This window comes from Saccostrea cucullata, unplaced genomic scaffold (assembly GCF_032062105.1).
Source record: "Saccostrea cucullata isolate Sc308-1 unplaced genomic scaffold, CSIRO_AGI_Scuc_v1 ctg9660, whole genome shotgun sequence".
NCBI classification, from domain to species: Eukaryota; Metazoa; Mollusca; class Bivalvia; order Ostreida; family Ostreidae; genus Saccostrea; species Saccostrea cuccullata.
The window spans coordinates 5,960-24,728 of NW_026924938.1; the positions used below are offsets into that span (position 1 = coordinate 5,960).

At 31.7% G+C, this 18,769-nt stretch overlaps 1 long non-coding RNA gene and 1 pseudogene across 1 annotated transcript; one reads left to right on the forward strand and one right to left on the reverse strand.

Moving 5' to 3' along the window:
• Positions 1-354: 354 nt before the first annotated feature.
• Positions 355-17,817, reverse strand: LOC134267659 (multiple epidermal growth factor-like domains protein 10; annotated as a pseudogene).
• On the forward strand, positions 6,556-7,986 carry LOC134267661 (uncharacterized). The gene is made up of 4 exons (XR_009992203.1): positions 6,556-6,767; positions 7,326-7,385; positions 7,674-7,741; positions 7,916-7,986. It is a non-coding gene; the product is annotated as an uncharacterized LOC134267661 (long non-coding RNA).
• Positions 17,818-18,769: the final 952 nt, after the last annotated feature.

Sequence of the window (18,769 nt, forward strand, 5' to 3'; positions counted from 1 at the left end):
GATATCACCTCCAATATCAGCTGGGAATTCATTGCAATACACCTCCTCTTTTGCGTTATCTTTAATTGTACCTTTCGCTGTAAAAAAAAAGGTTTGGTTTGAATACATTTCAGAGGGTTATTTTTAAAAGGGATTTCATTCATGTACAAATTAACTTTTAGAATCACCCAGCCCGCCAATTTATGTATCTTTTACATATATGTGTAAAAAAGTTTTATTTTTTTTACTTTAGAAATAACAGAAGTAAAATCTGTATTTTTTTTTTCATTTTTTTTCCTTGAAATGATAAATTTAAGTGAGCTATTTTTGGGAATGTTACAAGACACTTAAATTGCAAATATAGAAATAAAACATTTACGCACGCTGCATTTTCCTCCAGATTAGAAAATTAAGAAGGCTTCCCATCAGAACAATTAATAAAGAGACAACCACACTTGAAATGGTCACTGTGTAGTCATTCTTACACGTGTTACAAGACTGTGCCTGTCAAAATTGTTCAAAAGAAGACTACAATACATATGTGGAACATTTTTGACATAATTATGCATTTATACTTTATAGTTAATCTTAAAAGGAAATTGATTTCAACTTAAGAAAAATGCAAATAAAATAAATTAAAAGGTAATTATTCCATCATCTATTTTTAAAAATTCTTTTTTTAGTTGCTATATCCTTCCCCTGTTTTATTAATGATATTACCTGTGCATATGCTAGACAATGCCCTGACTCATGATGACAAGTTTGGCTGACACACTCTGTACTACAGTTCTCTTTACAATTGACTCCCCAGTACGATTGTCTACAAACTACAAATTAATTAACAGTTTGAAGGACATTGTCAACATGTGTAAATACTGACAACCAAAAACTAGATATTGAAGTGTTTCATGATAGAGCACACATATGAATATATATTCAAGGCAAAAAAAAAGCTGAAATAAAATATACCATTCGTACAAAGAAGTCCTTCGTATCCTACAGCACACCCTTCTGAACATGAACCGTTGACATGGTTACACGTGGTATTGTTCATACAATGTCCACAGCTTTCATTGCAGTTATAACCATACTCTCCACCTTCACACTCTATTAAAAATTATACTTATCGCTGACATCCTGTTTCGTTTTTTGTACTTAAAATATTATTAGATTTTTTTTTCTCCTCAAAACTTTTTTTATAGTACAAACACAATGCTAATAAAACAATACCTTAAAAAATATTCAAATTCTTTTAAGCATTTTTATCGAGTATAGCTACATTGTACAACCCTTTGCAAATGCAATGAATTAGAGGAGCCGACTGGGGTTTTTCATCTGATAGGAAGTTTGACGTCGTTATGATCCGGTGCTGTTATGAGAACGTGAAGTTCTTAAATCAGAGGTATTAAGAATGTTATAACAGATAAAGTAATTAATACATGTTCCTGAAATTGAAAACATAGAAATTTAAGAATCTCTTCATCATTCTTATAATTTTTTAGTAGTAATCCTTTGTATCCGTCATGTAGTACTCTGTAAAAACAGGAAAAATCGTTAATTTATCTTCATTTAAATTCTGGAAACAAGACAGTAAAATTTTATGATTTTTAATATACAAATTAGTATTATTCATCATATTTTATAGCTTGAGACAAAAAACTAGGAGTATTTGTATTATTTTTGCTATAAAGTGCGAAAATTTGGCTCTTTCGTAAACAATCCCATAGTAAATGTACCTGCATATTGAGACGGACCCTGAAAAATACCTGGACGGTAGATTTTCCCCACACCTAGCACATTTAGTACACTGAAGTCAATGTAAGTTATATATGGCATAATAAATGAAGAGCTTTTCTATTGAGTTTCACACAATAAAACCCCAGTTGGAGAATATGACATACACTGTATAAAAGTTTGGATATCTACATGTAGTATGAGAGATTATGAACAAATGCCTAAAAGAGAAACAAAATTCAGAGATGCAAACAAAATTGGATACGCTTCTGTGTTCTTTGTTATGTATGTATGCTATAGTTTAGATCTGGATGTCAAAAACCTATTCTACACACGGATTCTTAAACCACCATCCGCACCTCTATAATACATACAAAAATAACGTACCAGCTTTGCAGAGGGGCCCCTTGTATCCTCTGGAACATCCTTGTTGACAAGTACCTTTAACATGATGGCACTGTTCGTCATTCACACAGTGACCACAGATTTGATTGCAATTAATTCCATACATTCCACCATCACACGCTGAATATTAGTTTAAAAAAGGTTTTGAAAGAATTATTAAACATATGCAAGCTATTCGGTTTTAACTGAAGCCGGTACATGTCAAACCAATCACTCAAGTCCTGCGTGAAAGAATATTTCAATTACCCTAATGATTAAAAGAATACACATTGTTTTTCATTTATGCTTTATATTTTACAGATATCTCAATTATTAGGTCAATTATAAGAAATATACCCCTTTATCCAATAAAAAAATATCATTTTCTGAGAAGGTTTGCATATCGATAAGGCTCATTCAAAATCTGATGTTCATAAACATTTTTGAAAGTCTCAATGGCACTGTATAATTGACATCGAAATTGAAAAAACGATACCATTGTCGCAAAGTAATCTTTTGAATCCCACTGAGCATCCTTCATAACATAAACCATTGACGTGGTTACACTGAATATTGTTAATACAATGTCCACAGCTTTGGTTACAGTGATTTCCATACATACTTCCATCACACGCTATTTTAGATTAAGAATTTTCCCTCACAATCTGTTTTTATTTTGTATCAATTAGAAAACAAAAATTCTACGATTCGTAGTTTATATACAAAAATTCCCGATAAAATATTTACAAGGTTTTGGGAAGAACAGGGATGTTGATACTATACCAGAGTTGCAGAGATATCCTTTGTATCCTTTAGAACATCCTTTTGAACAAGTACCGTTGATATGATGACACTGTTCATAATTTAGGCAGTGACCACAGACTTGATTGCAGTTAATACCATACATTCCACCATCACATTCTACATATTTTATTTTTTTATTAACCATTATCATGAAACATACAGAGATAACCTCCAGTACTCAAGACCAAAAGTCCATAAAACAAAACAAAGTAGGAGCAGAACAAACAAGGACCTCAAAAACATGAAAGGTAGGATCAGGTGCCATATCATTCTCTCAGTTTTCGTTAATATATAATGTTACTATTCTTTTATCAAATAGTTTTCTTCTATAAATTTTGCAAATCTTTATAAATATATAAGGAATATCATTATGGTATATATAAGTGATGAAATCTTGATATTTCTTGTAAAAATTAATTCAATACAGATTGATAACAAATTACCCGTCCTACAGAGGGATCCCTTGTATCCAGGAGAACATCCCTGTAAACAAGTACCATTGATATGATGACACTGTTCATTGTTTAAGCAGTGACCACATGACTGAGTACAGTTAACACCATACATCCTGCCCTCACATTCTGAAAATAAATTTTAAAAATGGATGAATGGGTAATTTTTTGTATATATTATTACCCATTTTTTAGCCCCTTCCTACTTTATTGATTTGTTGTATTTAACAAAAATCTACCCAAAGATATGAATGACAAAAGATAAGGAAATGATATTCTTTGGCGGGTCTGAATTCACGGGAATGATATTTAATACATATAACACTTTAAAACCTTGCCATGGTGGATAAAACATTTAAGGGGAGACCTCTGAATGTCAAGTATAACAGCCGTTAAGTTTATATTTGAAAAAAATCAATACACATACAAAGGTCTTCGAATATTGGAAAATTAGAATTTAAAAGAAAAAAGCATACCTTTTTCAGTGACTTATGCTTATTAAAATATTTTTTCCCTTTAAGGGGGGACCTATGTCGGAAAAGTCTTTGTGTGAAATTTTCAAAACTTTGACATTTCTTTCCTGACCACTTGCTCTTAATTTTCAGGTATTAAAAACAATACCTTTATATGCTTTTTTTTTACACAGGAGCACGTGCAAAAACAATGTGAAATGCTAAAAATAGATTATTTTCAGACATTATTGTTCTACCCCAAATATGCGCTAAAAACAACCAAAAATGTCAAAACACATTCAAATTCAACATTATTTAATTTATATGACTTGTATTTTTCAAATGAAGGCAAATTCATTGTAATTCATCTCGCATGAAAAAATATTTTGGAGCACAATGTAAGTATTCCCCCTTTTTCTTGTCGTATTTTTTAAAATTCCAACATGCGTAACAGGTAATATCTTTAAAAGTCTTTGTGTGAAAATGTTGTAATTCATATTTTTAATAGAAATGATTCATCTCTTTATTTTAACAAAGAAAAAAGTATACCTTTATGATAAAATAAACGAGAAATATGATGTTTTCTTTTATTTTCGCACTCTTGTGTCGTAAATATTGACTTTTCTGCACTTAAGAAGGTAAGTAAACACCGACAAACATCTGAATATAAAACTATTTTACGAAAAACAAGTCATATGTTTTGATTAGAAACTGAATTCTTATCTTCTTCATACCGATCGTTCTGTTCTCTCCCCCCCCCCCTTGCATTTCTCCGTCGACAACCAACACCTAGGAATGACTTTGTACAATAAATTCTACATGTACTATAAATCGTTAAGCAAATATAGATACAAGTACATTTCTGAATTTTTTCTTAGTTTTATCCAGAAAACACAATTAATGGGTAACAAAATCAAACATATTTCCATAATTTAAGCCGCTTTCTTTGCTGAATTTTATTTTATCCTTTTGCACTTGTATATCAGCATATCATCGAAGTATTTCTTCACAACTGAAATTGCTATGTATTTTCAACCAAAGGAAGAGAATTCTAATATTAACAAACTTCATAAATCAAATAAAACTGGTATTAATGATGAATGAATTTCCTTTTCGCAAATTGTGTACGTTATTGATTATTAACAATGCTATGCCTATATCACAGTTGCAAAAGTCAACAGGTAAAAAACAAACGTCGCTATTGTGACGTCACATAACGCTGCTTTGACGTAGAACGACATAGGTCCCCCCTTAAATTCAGTCCCTTTGAAAGATTTCCAATGTATTCAGTTATACAATCAACATTGAATATCTCTTTTTCTAATAGTTGCTCGAAGGGAGTACAATTCAATCACCCTATGGTTGTCTTCTTTAAAAATATATTTTCCCAAGAAAAGGGTGCGCTCCTTCAGTAAAATAGACCCGCTACACATCCCTGTTTTTAAAATGTACCTTAAGGTATTTCTTAAATTATTTGTTTCTATTGTCAGCAAGTGAGTATCGTACCTCTATATTTTTAAACATTTGTATTGACAAATCACTATCTACCATCGGTTCAGACATTCTCCTCTGTTGTTGGCTCGTGTATAGTGATAAACAAGAGAAATAGTGCATTTGTTTAAATTCATTATAATTCAATTTCTATGCTTATATTTGAGTTTTTAAATAGACATTTACTAAATATATCAAGAACTATTAATTCGATTTGAAATAATCCTGCAAATATCCCCGTTTTATACGTTATGTCAAAAATCTTGACGTGAGCCCATTACAGAGGTGTTTGAGAGAGAAAACGAACGACAACTCCGCATAGGGGATTGTTGACAAGTACCTTGTTCACAAAGCAATACTTTGAATCCTACAGCACACCCTTCTTGACATGTACCGTTGACGTGATTACACTGTGTATCATTTATACAATTTCCACACTTTTGGCTGCAGTTGTATTCATACATACCTCCATCACACTCTATCAAAATCATTGCTCTTTTTCTTAATGCTTGATTAGAATATATACTATAAAAGATAAATAAACTGTTTATAAAGGTGGTAATACGTTCATTCTTTCATTAAGTATTTCACTTTCTTACATATTGTACAGGTGCAAATTTATCTCCATTCTTATACGTATTTTCTTTAAGGGGAACGTTTGGTCAGAATTTAAATTTTTATATGTAAAACTGTACCTCTCATATAAAAAGAAAAGCTGCATCTATAACAACACTGCGCTGCTGATAACAGCAGTTAAATTGGATTTTGATAGCTTAATTGGAGCAGCATGGGGAAACCTTATCATGACCGCTGCTGACGTAGTGTAGACAGATTAAATTTGACAGATGTATAGAGTCAATGTGTTTATGACTGCAGAAAAATAAAATTCCTTCTTTCAGAAATAAGCTAATTCAAGCAATTTTTGATTTATAGGAATTAGATTACGCAGTACAGTTAAGGCAACACATGAAAAAATATGGTAATGAAGTCATAATGAGGTCTGACGTCATGACAGTTGCTCCGCCCTGATCGATCCATATAAGGAAATGGTGCTCTCAAAATAACTTTTAACCGATATTTGCAAGAATTTGTCATAAACAGCAATATCTTTACGTTGAAATAGAATATAATTAGTGATTTTCTCGCAAGCACAGCATCAGACAAGCATCTCTTTTAAATAAATCTCTTTTTAATGTGTCATTTGTCTGCATTCGGCTTCAGCCAAGCGCTTGCACTCGGTGACACGGAATGTTGTTTACATAGAAAAACGTGGCGACATCAGCTGAGATTCGCAGTGGATTTAAATGCATTAACCACACAATCTTTAAAGCAAATAGGGATAAAATAAGAGACAAGGCATTGCTTCTTCCTTTTACGAGAATATGAGGACATTATTTCGGAAAATAGCAGAAAACTGAGACGATTTGCACCAGCTCCGTAGATCCATCACTGCACTGAAATTCCAGGCCAGGTATGTGTACGCATAATATGTAGGTACATGTGTAGATCTACAATATGTAGACATGCTTTTGTTAAAATAAAAAACCCGAGTGTGCTCATGTTCATTTCACATGTATTATCACAGTCAGTGAAAAACTGTAATGCAGTGCCTTGTGTGTACCCCCCCCCCCTATACTAAGTTGCACACTTTTTAGAATTATTAAAAATTAATTGCACTTAATATGTACTGAGTTCCTGTCAATTAACTCATTTTCAATGAGACAATATGTGTAAGAATGGAGGTCATCAGTAACTCAAATTTAAACTAAATTAAATGAGATGTTTTCATTGTTTCAGTCAATGATTCACTATAGTGACTAGGCCTATACAAGCTATCATGATGTCTTTTGACATACAAATATACACAATTAAAAAAAATATCAGTATCATTGTGTTGAAAACAAAGAAGCCCCAATTCAGATCTATGGTTGTAATTTTCTAGAATTTCTAAATTAATGAAAAAAATATTCATTTTTTGTTTAGATTACATGTACATTAGAATATTTATATAATACTTTTTTCATTGTAGCTGTCAAGAGTATCAGGCTTAAAGAATGAATAAATAAAAAATGCATCATTTCTCCACAGGGTATGTATGCTTCTAAAGCATTTCACATTTTTAATGTTTGCATGTGCTTTATATTTTGTTTTTTTTTTCATTTTGGTAAAGGAGAAACTCAGAATTTTTTTTTAGCAAAACTATTGTAAATTTCAGAAGTTTCACTTTCCCAGAGAATTTTTTTTCCATTTATATGAATAACATAAATTCACTACAGTATACAATGTAGCATATTTTTTTTTGTAAAATGTAATGCCATTTTATTCTACAATGTATATTTAGTAATGTCATAGCATATAACTGCATAATGTGTTGTAGGCATAGCTATTCCCATGGACTAATGGATTCATTCAGGCAGGAAGTTAATCCATCATTTAAGGAAAATGGTATGCTCAATATTAGCTATAAACCATACAAAGTTTTGATAATAAAACTAACAGAAGAATTGAAAACATGTATGTGCATCTTTGTTAAATGTTTTAATGCATTTTTTTTATTTCATTTTTTTAAACACAAATTACTTTCAATAATGGTATTTTCTGATTTTCTCATATTTTAAGAATTCATTTTTTCCACAAGAACATGAAGTAATGGTAATTTGCACCTGCCCAGCATTCCTACAGTCTATCACTGGATTTGAAAAGAAACGTTTAATAAATTTTCTAGATAAATAATAATTAGACTTTTTCATATATTTACTATACAGGTGTTGAAAAGGCCATTAAGATTTTAAAATCTTAACTTGCATACTATTTTGTGTGGAGGGTACTAATGTCCATGAAGATCTTATTTCCAGCATGTACATTGTGTTCATTTATTTTTCAATAATATTTAAAAAAACAAGAGACTAGCTATCCCCATAATTGATTCAAAATAGGATAGGGGACCACCATTTGGGGGGGGGGGGGGGGGGGGGGGGGGGGGGGGGGGGGGGGGGGGGGGCGGCGGGTTTTTCAAAATCAGATTTTTTTTTTTCATTTTCATGTCAGTGAAGGACAGATTAATATTTATTTCCGATTAATAAGATGAAGGACAGATTATTTATTTATTTTCCCCTTCATTGAAAAGTCTAACATGCAAAAAACAAAATGTTAAAAAAAATTCTTATTCGTGGGAGGGAGATCACTGATCTGCAAGTATTTATTTCTAAAATCTGCCAGTCCCTCACCCTCGAAATAAAATAGCTGTCCCCTTAACAAACAAATACAGGAGTATACCCCGATTCTTTCTAATTAGTACCTAAAACTTATAACTTAGTTTATATCCCTTAATTAACAGTAAGCGGTCTGATTGAAAGCGATCGTAGAACATGATCTCATAATTATGTAGAAAAAAAAATTATCATCACAAGTGTGTGTACTATGGGCGTCGGAAGCACACTGAAAGGGGGGCTACTTGACAGGGGAAGGGGGCTTAACCAAACGAAAAAGGTAAATTCCATTGCCTACATTACGTATATAATTTGCAAATAAGTAGGGAGGCTAAGCCCCAGCCCCCCCCCCCCTCCCCCCCCCCCGGTTCCGACGCCTTTGCGTACAGTAATGAGAGAGGGGAATAGATATCTAATTAATTATTGATGAAGGCAATATTTTAAATAACCATTTGTGTTCTACATAAATATATCGGCAATATTTAGACCTGTTTGTGTGTAATACTACATGTATACGTATATATAACACATCTTTGAGGAAATGCGGGAGGTTTGAAAGACATTAAATGTATACAATATATGGAGAACGAATACACAGAAAAGAAAGAAATGTCAAGGATTTTTATGCATACCGTTTGATTAAGTAAAGAAAAGAGTCCAACCCTGATCACGGATGTATATTTATTTAAAACTTACGAGATAAACAAACTATATCAAGTACTAAGAGTTATCTCCCATGCTGGGTCAATGATGCGTTTGAAAACTAAAATTAGATTGACTTTTCCAAGATTTCAATTTTCAATCAAAAAGTGCAAGGGCAAGGCGACAATCTAAAAAGTAGGTTTTTATTTTAAATTATTTATTTTATTGTAAAGTTTTAAAAAAGTGATGCTCATTTCTTTGTAATCCTTTAGTTAATTTATAATTCGCGATGAAATTAGGAAAATATCCTGAGTTTTCATACATTACTGCCTGTTTTAGCTGAATAACTTAATTATATCGGAAAACTAACTGAATGAGCATCACTTTTGAGAATGTATAGATACATAGAGACAACATAAAACATTTTGCAGTTAATTTTTTGGTTGCCTTGCCCTTGCACTTTTTGGTTAAATTTGACATCTCATTTCTTGACCTAAAATCGGAGCCCACGTGACTTCAGGGGATCATATGATGTTAAAAAATACCGGTGTGAAAAGCGATGGACATACTCTTCAAGATAAGAAATAGCTATTCTAACTAGAGTGTCTTTCTCAAAAATAAAACTGTTAAACATTATATGTATCGGATTTTGTTAGTTTTTATAGAAAAAGTTGCCTTAACTGTACTGCGTAACATCCTTTTTGGACACATTAGAACTTAATAAAGTTTTAATTAAACTCATGTAAAATAATACAACCTTTGCAGCTAAGTTTTAAATTAAAGTTAAATCCGACCAGTTTATGGCTTTTTATTATTAATTCCTTCTTTTATTTTCCTGAATTCTGAAACACTAGAAGCATAGGAATGTAAAATTATATTTCCTATAATACATTCAGTTCCAAAATCAAACTTCACACACTTAATTGGCACATTTTAACAACTTGATTTCGACATGATAATGTTTACACTTAGAGCCAAATGGCCTGAAATACGTCATAAAAGTGAGGATTATGGGAAATATTTAGCAAGCGCGATAAACCATCCTCCTCAACATGGCAGCCTCCAGGCAGCCAGTTTACTCTTAACTTTGATGTCTTATTACTTTATAATTAAGCTAAAACAAATGGCAGTAACAGGTAAAATTCATTATTGACCATTCAATGAATGAAATATCAAAAAAAATTTAGACCCAACGTTTCCTTTAAGGTCATATGCAACGTAGTTTGACTTCCTGGAGTTGAAGAGTTACACTAATTGAAGAACCTGTGTCCAATACTTTTAAAGTCTATAATTACTCTATCTATGGATTTGTACACCTCTTCTAAAACAAATTTTGATAGGAAAAATCAGGAATTTATGTTTCCTAATTTTTGTATTCTTTTCTTTGAATAATGCAAAAAATTTTCATAATTTGATATCTTCCAAAAACACCTGGTAATGCATGCTGATTTTTTTTTAAATGATGATCATCTAATGGCATTATGGTCTTTAATTAAGAATATCTTGAAAAAAATTATCAGTAGGTAAGGCTTCCGTATGTCATTAATAAACAAAGATGATAATAAATTACTTATTTTACAGCCCGGTCCCTTGTATCCAGGAGAACATCCGTGTAAACAAGTACCATTGATATGATGACACTGTCCATTGTTTAAGCAGTGACCACAAGCTTCATTGCAGTTTATACCATACATCCCACCATCACATTCTAGATATTTTCAAAGATTTTTATTAAGAAAAAGCCCTGTGTTATGAACAAGACATTATTCAGCGATTTTTAAAAAAAATATTTATGTGGCAGGTAAAACTCTGTATCTTATTGATTAATTAATTTTATTTTGCTTAAAGTCGAATTAAGAATGCTCAGTCACACAGAGACGTTACAATTTACTGGTGAAGGGCAATTGAGTATCTTTATTGTGCAAACGTTTTGCTAAATTTGAATACATATCAAAGATATATTATTTTCAGTGTGGATATATATACAAGTTCTATACATGCACATATAAATTTGTCAAAACCCTTATAAACAAAGATAGTAATAAATTACTGGTTTTGCAGCCCGGTCCCTTGTATCCAGGAGAACATCCCTGTAAACAGGTACCGTTGATATGGTGACACTGTTCATTGTTAAAGCAGTGACCACAGGTCTGAGAACAGTTACCTCCATACATCCTGCCGTCACATTCTGTAGAAAAGACATTTTAGAGCATAAGTCTTTAACATATATTGGTTATGTTTTCTGGTTGACGTAGAACCATAACTCATAAAGTGATATTTTGAAGTAAAATTTCATTCCATTCTTTTTTTTAAATTCAAATAAGATTCATTACCATTCCTGGCACCCTGATATTATATATTATGAAAAATACGTTAAATTCGTAATTTACATGTACAGTGTACTTACTAAAAAACCCAAGATGTCCTAGATGAAATATACTTAATAAACGCGCACTACTGATGTTTTTCATTATAATATTAGAACTCTGAATCTTGACTTATATAGATGTTGTACATTCCTATATCCTGTCTAATAAAATTTTAATTCAAGATACTTTCATTCAACTCAATTATTTAAAATGCTGTCTTAATGAAATCTTGTTTAATCCGGTAAATTACTATGAAACTAGTCCTGTAATGTTTTTTGATATGTTTCCTATTACTAAATGTAAAGAAGTTTCATACATGCTAAAGAAAATTATACAAAAAACAAATTGTATTTAACAAATTAATTTACAAAGTACCCATTTTATACGGTATAAACTGGGGTGGGGCAGCGGTTTATAAAAAAGCGTAAACTGTTCCAACCCAGTTTATACCGTATAAAATGGGTAGCTATTAAATTCATAGCTGATAATTTAATTTTCATTCATTTGATGTAAGAAAAAAATATGATTGTTCTAACAAAGTGACTTCAGTTTGTACAAAATTTGAATGTAACGTCAGGCGGACTGATACGTTTTTGACGCAAGTCATTGTGACGTAGGCAACCCATTTTATACGATATGAAATAATTTTTTATCCAATCAAATACAGCGTTACAACCAAAATTAAATTATATAAAGTTATTGTGAACGATCAAATAAATAAATTGTAAATTATGTATCCATTATGCGTTTATAAGTCTTATGAATTGAAGGGTTAAGACTTTGGACAAACTTTGGCTGATTTAACAATTATTAGGGGAAGCAATGACTATCATCTAATTTCCACAAAGTCATGGACTATATCCGCGGGAGTGATAGGACACTTGCGGATATTGATAGGAGACTTGATCACCTTACCTGATCTGAAATTATTATGGCATATTTCTGCATAAGATTGAAACAAGATCTTCCTCTCGAATGAATTCATATCTACTCCTTTTTAAATCTATCATTCAGGTTTTTGTAATAATTGGTTTATTTTGGTCCAAAAAAAAAACATATTTCCATAATAATAAATTCAAAATAGAAAATGTGATATCTTGGTCACAAAGTAAACCCTTGAAACCAAAAAAACACCCATCTGAACATGCACCTATGACATGGTTACACTGTGTAATTCAAAGTAAAGTATTTCAAAGGTGTATTCTTTGTGAAAAGATCTGTCTTTGGGTACTATAACATTTTATCTCTTAATCTTGGGTGGGAATATGGCTGTCATATTTCACAGGTGTATTCCTTATGACAAGATCCTTCTTAAAGACACCACCAAATTTGACTTCTTGACCTTTACCTTGGTATTAATTTGACCAATTTTGACCAAGTTATGCAGTTTTGATACATTTCTGGGAATTTGTATCTCCTAAAGGGCCATTTTCAAGATATTACTGCTTTTATATTTTTCTCAAAAGAAAAAGATACATGTATTTTTTTTTTAAATTTTCACCAAAAAATCATTGTATATCGATAGAACTTTAATTTTGCTTGAAAGTATTAATTGCTTCAAGTATCCGTTGAAGTAAGCCTTAAATCGTAGGCACTGAATGAATTATAAAACTTACTGTCTATACAGAGGGGTGCCTTAAATCCAGCAGAGCAACCTCTGCTACAAGAACCGTTGATATGATGACACGCAGTATCATTAAAACAATGATCACATTCCTCACTGCAGGATGATCCATACCATCCTCCATCACACTCTTAAATATTTTTATATACATTTGACCAATGTGCTTATATTTATCACCACTGTTTTACAGTTATTGACACCTATAGTTTGTTTTTGTTTTTGTTTTTAATCAGGAAAAAAATATATGAGAAGGATTATTATTTGGACTAAATATTAAAATGTATTTATAAACCTTGTGATATAGCTTGAAGTAAGCTTGGAATTGTTGACGTTTAGTTGTACACTTACTGTCGATACAGAAGGATCCATTGTATCCAGGAGAACACCCTCCTAGACATGATCCATTGATGTGGTGACAGGGCACGCCATCAAGACAATGTCCACAGGTTTCATTGCATTTTAAGCCAAACTTTTCGCCGTCACATTCTTCCAGAAAAGTGTAAAAAAATTAATTGTACTTCCATTAATCGATAAGCGACTTTTTTAAACACTGATTCTTTAATATATATATCAGAAATTTGCTTGAAAATTCGTGATATTTTTAACCTTCTTTCGTGTCTCGCAGAGAAACGGTCTGAACAAGAATCGCTTTATATGTTCTTAATTAATTTTCTGATCGCACATATCACATTAAGGGGATGAAGGACCTTTAGCTGAAAAAAATACCTGTCTATTTAATTTTTTTCATATTTTGTATATATCTTATTTAGTATGTCCTACATACTATAAAGCAGTCATATCAATAAGGTTTTAGAACTTGATTCCTACAGATTGAGTGACAAATAACATACCCCACAGTGTCTGAGCAAAGTTTTTATTCTCCATGTTTCTGGTCCTATTACTGGTCTATAATTGAAATTTTTTACCATAGATAAAAAATATAACAGCGGAAATGTGTCTTTTAAAATATTTTAGAGTATGAATAGGGTTAAAAATTCGAAAAAGCAAGATTCTTTTGTAACACCACATCTGGAGATGGAAATTTACGACTCTTTTAGGACAACTTGAACTATAAAAAAAATTAATTTGCAAAAAATCCTATCATTCAATATTTGAAAATTTACGTCGAAGTTCAAGGTCGTCATTGTATTGATTAACTGTAAAAATATCGATTGGTGAAGCTGAGCTCAATATTGCACGGGGCAAAGTTAAACGAGTCATGTTCATGAGAAAAACGTGTCATGTTTACATTTCTCGAGTACGGGAAAACCCAACTATGACGTCTCACATTCCTGAAATAAGCGAAATAAGACAAACCCACAGAACTTTTCCGTCAACAACCATGTAAAAATATTTTTTGCGTTCTGAAATTTACAAAATACCCTACCATGTACATATTATGGCGCGTTTTTATGATTTTATACTACCCGTTTTTACCGTGTATGATCTTACTGAACTAAGAGATCCACTATGACGTCAAAGACGCACTGGACGCGCAGAGTAGGGAAACGGCAGAGTGGATTAATCTTTTCCGTAATTTGATAATATTTGCAAGAAATTTTGAATGTCTGCAGATATTTTTATACTAGATGGTGAACGCAAACAAACAGTCAAAAAAATTAAACAAGTACTGTGGTTTCAATCTCGTTTTGTACATATTTTATCAGAGATTATGACGTAAATCAACTGAGTCACGTGACCATACATCCTTCATCCCCTTAACATAAGTAACTTTATCCCTCGCATTCTTAATTGAAGTTATGATATATTTTCAATCTCCTAACAGGACCTTTAGCTGAAAAAATTCCTGTCAATGAATTTTTTTCGTATTTTTCATATTACTAATTTACTATGTACTTAACATTTTTAAAACGGTCGTATCATTGAATTTCTTGACTTATTTAAAAAATATCGCCCAGCAAATACCACCCTGTTTAGAGTTTGTAAAGAGATAAGATACTTCATGTTTACGGGCCCATAACTAAGTCCATAATGTAAATTTTTACGCACAAACGATAAATATGATAGATAACATTATATGCTCAAATATTTCATAATATTCATGGTGTTTGAATTATCTGAAAGCACTTGTTTTAAGTTTATATAGTATTTGGGTGGGATAATTTCTGTATTTTTCAAGGCAGCTTCGACAAAAACCTCATTTTGAAAAAAATTCTGTCAATAAATATTTCTAAATTTACGATTGAATGGCAGTCCTTCATCGTAATTATTTACTGCATAAATATCACAGGGTGAAGCTAAACTCAATATCGCACAGGACATCGTTGAATTAGACGTAAGCATGATTAAAACGCTTCACGTTTGTATTTTTCGAGTGCGGGAAATCAATTGTGACGTCACTTGAAAATATAAACATTCAAAATTATCTAAATAGATTGAATCTCTGCTACTAAACACGATAAAAATATTAATTTTAAAAAATCTGCTTCAGAAATTTATCACGATTTATTGGCTGTCACCTTTTCATAATGAAATAAAACTGATCATGACGTGTGTGTGTACTTGATCTTGCTGCACTGAAAATTCTAACGCTACGTCTATGACGTCACTGACGTCAGACTGCAGGATAAGAAACAAATGTGTGGATTGGGCAACTTCACAATTTCTAAATGATTGCAAGATATTTAAAAAATTTATTAATAATAATTTCTAAAATTAAATGTTGAAAAAACAATTTTCGAAATTAGAATAAAACTACACAAGAACTGTTTATCTTAACAACGTTTAACAGGTATATCATCACCGATTATGACGTGATATGTCTTTTTAGTCATGTGACATGTGTCCGGTCTCCCCTTAAGATATTTATACTCAAACTTGTTTTCACAAGTAGACAAAAATGTTTAGGTCATTAATATAACGAACAAATAATAAAACATTGCTTTCATTTTTAATTACTTTTTTGCAAACAAAATATATTTCTGGAAGGTGTTTTGAAGTAATCTCTAAGTTCTAGACACGAGGTGATGTTAGCTATTTATTGTTACTCACTGTTGATACAAAGGGGAGCCTTATATCCAGGAGAACACCCATCTGTACATGATCCGTCAATGCGGTTACAATAAGCACCATTAAGACAATGTCCACAGGTGGTATTACATTCCAGGCCAAACCTTCCACCGTCACATTCTTAGAAATAAATGTTTTCTTCAAATCATAATCAATTACTGTACTCCTTATTACTAGGAATGTTTTCTTTTCAATTGTGCCACAGTCTTTAGTGTTTAACATATAGAAAGCTAATAATATATTAGAAATATGATCACTGCAATCAATTCCTAAACGCTTACATATCAAATAACAATTTAATATGAACATGTTTAATCCACATGTACCAATATGTTTTCTACTTCAGCATTCATAATAGGATAAATAACTTCATACGTTTTTGACATAAAGGTCCTTCGTATCCCGCAGAACAACCTCCTAAACAGGTACCGTTGATGTGATGACATTGTGTATTATGTAGACAATATCCACAACTCTGACTGCAGGCAGGTCCGTACATTCTACCGTCACATTCTTTAATTTAGAAACATGTATGTAACGTTATGTTTAATGAAACCCACTGTCCATACATGTACCATCATTCAACAACCCACAAAAACTAAACATACTTTAGAATTATTTTTTTCATATGATACAGCAAAATCAGTAATAACTTTTTTAAATAAAATGCACATATATTAAAGACTATGGCCATGATGTTATTTTTCAAAAGAAGAAAAATCCAAAGGAAAGGGAAGGAGAATTATGATACAATTTAAAGGAATACACGTGGAGTATGTGTCGTATTTTTGAAAAACAGGTTACCTTTTTAGTAAGAGTGCATTAGTCACAATAGTTTGTATCAACAGAAAAGATATTCCAAAGGAAATAGACATGAAAACAATGTCAAAGCTCCTACCTTTCAATATTTAGGCACAGGTTTAAGAATTTGCAAATAATTAAACAGATGTTGAACCAGAAATTTTTATCCAAAATTATTTGACATAATATCTTTGAATATAAAAAATGAATCTTAGCGGAAAAATGACATGAGAAGGAAATGTAGATCCATTTAAAACGATTCACACTTTCATTTACTTCCAATATTGTGCATTTCTTTTCATATGATAAATTAATTTTTTAAAATTTACTTACGCTCACTACATCGATGTCCTTTATAACCCGGTATTACACTCAATACAGTATCCTGAAGAGATATTACACCTTTGCTCGAGGCAGTTTTCTGGACATAATTGGTCACAATACTGGCCGTAGTACTTAGATTCAGGGCACCCTGTTAGGTATAAGAAAAATATGAATTGTCTTTTTAGGCCTAAAATGTGTAAATAATATAAGTACTTTTAAAAAGACGATAGCATATGAAATAAATATTATTGTATATTTTAAAACTCACCGTAAACCTCCAATTCACACAATTCACTGTAAGCATATGGAGAGTAGTAGCTTGGATACGTCACATCCGGCTTTCAAGTTCGTTGTAGTATATGACGTAACGCCCGTCATAAGGACAGCTGATTGTCTGGTTCTCTGTTGGTGTTCCGTCCACTTGTTGTAATTCATGAAAACAAAGGCGTCCATTGTCTTTATTTGTATCGTTTGAAACGTAAACAAAAAATCCAGCAAATCTTTTGTAGTATACACCAGGGCCTAAACAAATAAAAAACAATTATCAATGCCATTTGTGTTTTCGTAGTTGATTTCAGATTTATTGAAATCAAAGCAAATCAGGGATTTTTAGAATGATTTTCTGCATAATAGAAACAGCAATATCGCGTTGAAGTTTTTTCTATGCATAAATGTAAAAGATATATGATAAGGCAATGCTGCATTGCAACTGGAATTATAGTGCACTTATTCAACTATGAATATGTCAAAATATTGTAAAAGATATGATAAGGCAATGCACTGAAATTATAATTCACTAATTCAACTATGAATATGTCAAAATATTTTATATGAAATATTGAATACCTCACATTATTCAAGCTAAAACGTCGGAAATAAAAATGGGAAAAAGGCGTCCGAGGTTGGATCCGTTGACTCGGAGGAGTAAGTACTGTATGCAGGGAAATTTTCACCCAATTTTTTTTGCCCTTTCTCCCTCTTCTTCATTGGGCGAATTTAAAACGGGGCGAATTCAAATTACACAGTAGAAATTCTTAAACAGAACTATGATAGGGCGAATTTAAGATTGGGCAGAATTGTTTGCAAGTGAAAAAGGGTGAAAATAACACGGCGCGAAAAAAACCTTGTATACAGTATCCAGTCTTTACCAATCACACCCGTAGAGTCAGTCTTCTTTGTCAGGTGTAAAAATTATAACCAACAATTTTTATACAAAAACAATTGATAAACTAAGACAATATCCGTATTAACGATCGATCGTTTTCAGTAACAATGTCGGCTCCAATGAACTTTTAAGAATGGAATCACGGAATTAATTATAGTAAAAACCATTCCTTAACGACAGATAAAAGTACAGGCTTACAGCACCATGCCCATTTGTTTTTTTAATGTAATTTGAGGTTTTTCCTTTTCATTTGTTTGAGAGATACAATATTTTGGTTGAAAACACCCATTGTTCACATAAATAATCTGA